The sequence below is a fragment of the Cavia porcellus genome, unplaced genomic scaffold (genome assembly GCF_034190915.1).
Source record: "Cavia porcellus strain 051 isolate PalLab524CR breed Dunkin Hartley unplaced genomic scaffold, mCavPor4.1 scaffold_12, whole genome shotgun sequence".
Taxonomy (NCBI): Eukaryota; Metazoa; Chordata; class Mammalia; order Rodentia; family Caviidae; genus Cavia; species Cavia porcellus.
The window spans coordinates 5135788-5140398 of NW_026947495.1; positions in this window are offsets into that span (position 1 = coordinate 5135788).

Below are 4611 nucleotides of genomic sequence, written 5' to 3' on the forward strand. Positions count from 1 at the left end.
GATGGATCTAGGATGAAGAAAAAAAAAAGAAATCTAAAATCAGAGAAGAGGAGCACAGAAGAGAAACTTCTGGTAAAAGATACTCTCTTGGCAAGATGATTGGAAAATAAAACTGCAGAATGAAAGACTGCTTAAAGAGCAGTCCCTAATCTTCTGCCAACACAGACTAATTTGTATTTCTGGAACTTGCAGAAAAGATGTTAGCTGAAGCTCATGTTAGAGTCACCTTACAGCAAATGTTGCAGTGCACATGTGCAGTAGAGAGAAAGAGTGGGATGAATTTAGGTTTCACCAAGTGAAGAATGACTTCAGGAACTCCAAGCATCCCATTCCTGAGCCTCAACTTCAGAACATATGCTCTTCTTTTCTTGCAGCACATGGGAAAAGAGTCTGGTTGTCAATTAAGGTCTAAATTTGGCTCCAAGGGAAGAACAAATCACACCCATCCAGCTGTAAATGCTTGTTTAATGATCTATGAAAGACTGAGCTTGACACCAAGCAAAGCATTCCAGGGGAGAATTCTAAGAATTGAAAGAGAGGTGAACAAGCTTCAGGCACTGGACATTAACATTCCCATTCTTTAATTTTCTTTGGTTAATGCGAAAAGTAATCAGTTCACATTGTTCTTGTTCCAGGCTGGTTTTTGTGACAATACAATTCAATTATAGTTACCTAGAAAGTAGCCTTTCTTCAGTCATATTCTTCTTATTTCCTCCTTTTATTTTTTTCTCCAGCCCTTCTTTATGACCTTCTTACAAACCTAGCTAAAAGTACAGAATAAGCTTAGCTTATATCTTGTTGAGTTTTTATATACTCAGAATGATTAAGCAACACTCGTATCGCAAAACAGCAAATTTCAAAATATTGCAAGTGCTCTAGATACCCTCTTCCAGTTACCACTAAAAGTAAATACTATTCTGAGTTAAAACGACATGCATAAAATTTGCATATGTTTGAATTCTGTATAATTATATTCATATAGTCTGATGTCCTGTGTTTGTCTTTTTAAGTGTCCTCTGTGTTATTGCATACTCATTAATTCTTCATCTCATGGCTACACCAAAAATATACGAAGTCTTCTATTAATAGAGATTATTGAACATATCGTGTACTGGACCTGTGCTGATAATATTAGAAGTGTACATGGTGAGAAATAGAATTGCTGTATTATAAATGTTATTTTTCTCAGGTTTAATAACTTCTTTGTAAAATTCTTATTCATATATTTTCGTCCCTTTTATGATTTACGTACCCTTTCATTCTCTTAACAGTTCATTTTAAATGAATAGGTTCTTAATGTAATGCAGTAGATTTTTACCCAAGTTTTTGTCCTTTTATAGATAAGTAATTCTGGGTTCTGATTTAAGAAATCCTTGTCTATTTGGAGATCACAAAATAGTTTCCCATATATCCTAGGAGCTTTATTTAACTTTTCTCTTAGTTACACTTCATCTAAAATTGGATTTTGTGAATGGCATCAGATAAGATGTGGGAGAAAACTCTATCTGCATATTTAATTGGTTAGAGGAAGAACTGTGATCACCTGTTGCATGAATTAAGCATTTTTTCTAGGAAATACCTGTGAATCAATTTCTTCAGGTAAATATTTTACTTTTGTAGTAAAGTATTACTTATATCAGACTAAGAGGACTTTTAATCCCAGTGATTCAGGTATCAAAAATCAGTTTATATTCCTGGATTCACTTTAGATCTTTTTGGGTATCCATCAATGAATCCTAAACTGATATTTAACAAGTTCTCTCAGCTCATTTTCCAGCCTGCAAAAATCTAACTCCTTAGGCTCAAATTCAGAGTACCAAAAACCATTCTGATTTTTGTTAAACATAGGATTTGGTTTGCTCAAGAAGTGTGCTTGGAGTTAGTTTTTTAAGGAGTTAAAAGCAGAGAAAGACTTATTTATCTCCTTAGAAATACAAAATTGACTGGCTCAATTATTAAAACACACACCCTTTCTACAGTCTGGTCTAAAGTCTCATTTTTATTTGTCCAATAATCACAAATATGTGTTCTTTATAAAGATTCCTTTTATTCTATGTCTTTTACTTTATGTCTATACCAAATACATAAATACTGTCGTATCATTAAGTTTTAATAACTGGAAATATGTATCCCCCAACTGGCTTGTTTTTCCTTGTGATTGCTTGGTTTTGTTTTGTTTTGGACTATTTTTTTCCTTCACATTTCCAAAGAAGCATTGTAGTTCGTTTTCTAGTTTCCAGAAAGTATCTCTAGTAATTAACCAGTTTGTAGTAAACTATTGAATCTTCAGAGTATACCCACTTTATATATATTAGCTTTTCTTTATTGCTGTTATTAATGCTTTGATTTCTCTGTATACACATTTTACACTTATTATGAGAGTTACTCATAAATGTTTTCTTTTTGTTATCTTCAGACTTTTAAATGACTTATTACTACAAATACTTTTTATGTAAACTCTCCATTTATACACTCTTATGAGTTGTCTAATTGCACAATCATATTATCTATGAATAAAGACCATTTTTTGTCTTCTTCGTATGTGGGAAGGGGATAAAAACACACTTTCGTTAGCAAAGTAGAATTTGCTTTTACTGCAATGTGTTTCAGATGATCTTTTGTGAAATTTACAGGTTACAGAGGCAAGATTTATACTCCTTTGTAAAACAAAACTTACGTAAATATAGCATCAAATATTTAAATTTACCACAATATTTTTCTTCACAGAAATATACCAGTCAGCATCAGTTGCTTTTTAAGAGGATTTTAGATGTCAAGTTAATAATTATACATTCATTTCCATTTTGCTGAAGAAGAAAATGTAAACATAAGGCAGTTTGCCCAAGTGAGTAACTGAATTACTTTCCAAAGGAGGAATAGAAGACACCCGGTTAAAAAACAGATGTCATCACTGTTTAACTCCTCTTGTGTTTTCAAAATAATTGTGAAAAAATTTTATCTTAAAATGCACCATAAGCAATACAGAAATTACTCTGTATTGAGAATGTCTTCAAACCCATAAGGTCGTCCCAATTTTAAATTTACACACTTGCAAAATGATTATACATGTCTCAGCGGAGAATCTAAATGTTAACAATATCCCTCTGACACACAAACACACACATCCCTGTGTGTGTATCTGCACACACATACATGCAACCAAATGATGATGGGGAATGAATTCTATCTGAGCAATGAGAATGTTGGCACATCCGACATAGGACAGTTATTCTGAATTCTAGCTACATAGAAAAAGTATTTTAAAAGACCAGCAATTCGACTGCATTTCCAGAAATTCTAAATCAATTGTTCTTGCCCTTGAAAGAATTTTTTTTTACAATCCCATGTAATTATAAGACTGCTAATTATAAGTCAGCTAAGACTGTAGATCATTTGGCATATGGCTTCTAATAAAAATCAGGAAAAAATGAACACTTATAAATGAGACTAAAAATATCATCCTCAAATGAGTTCCCACTTCTTCCCCAAGGAATTGATACTGGATTCCCAGAGGCAGGGCAGTTGCAATGAAATAAATGGTTGAGAAAAGATTTGGATCATTAAGAATACTTTAAGAATATGGATGGATAATATCTGTGTTGCTTCTACGCATCGTGGAAATACAAAAGAGAAGGAAAAAGGGATTCTTGTGGATTTCATGACAACATATCTAATTGACGCAAAATGATTTGAATCAATAGAAAGTGCAGCACCTTATCCCTAGGAATTTCTTTTTGGGGTTGAAAAGTGGGAGGAGTGAAATAGTTTTCCAGGTCTAGAATATAAGATAAATGAAAGACCAATTTATTAAAAATTTATTAAGAGTTTAAGACATCAATAACTTATACAGGGTGTCATGGTTTATGTCTGTGTCCCCCAGGCCTCATGAGTTTGCATTGTGCATTTGTGATGGTTCATTGTCTAGTGCTTGGATTGATGGTGTCAGTGCTACACCCACCTAGGGGTGGAGCCAGGATGTAATGTAATGGCAGGAAGAAGTTGTGTCTTGTTCTTTGCTGATTCCTGCTTGTTGTTTGCAGCCACCATGAACTGTGGCCCAGCCATGCCCACCTGCCTTGGAGCCAACTGAGTGTGGACTGAAACCTCCAAAAACTGTAAGAAATCAACCTTTCCTTTCCCAACTTGGGCTTGAGGTATTTTGTCTCAGCAACGAGTAAAAAGTAACTAACAACAGAAATTGGTACCAGAGGAATAGGGTCATTGCTGTTATGTTGCCTGGCCATGTGACTTAAGAGCCTTGGAAATTAATTTGGAAAATATTTGAGAGACTGGCCAAAGAGGCATCCCCTTTGTGCTGTATAATTTTGGAGACTCTGGTCGGAACCTGGAAAATCAGAATGCTGATGAAAATGCTGCCAGTTAAGATGAAGCTTGGGACACTTCTGTTGGGAAAGACTGCAGTGGCTGCTGGAGTCCAGGTAGTATATTGTGCTTTAGATGAAAGCTGGTCTTCTTGTTTGTATTTAGAGGTATTACCTGGGTGGCAGAAGAATTTCAGTGCAGTCTACTTTTGGAATGGTAGCATGGTTACTTTGGAGAACTATTGACCAGATCTATTTTGAAAATTGAGAGCAAAGAGCCAGTAGAGTA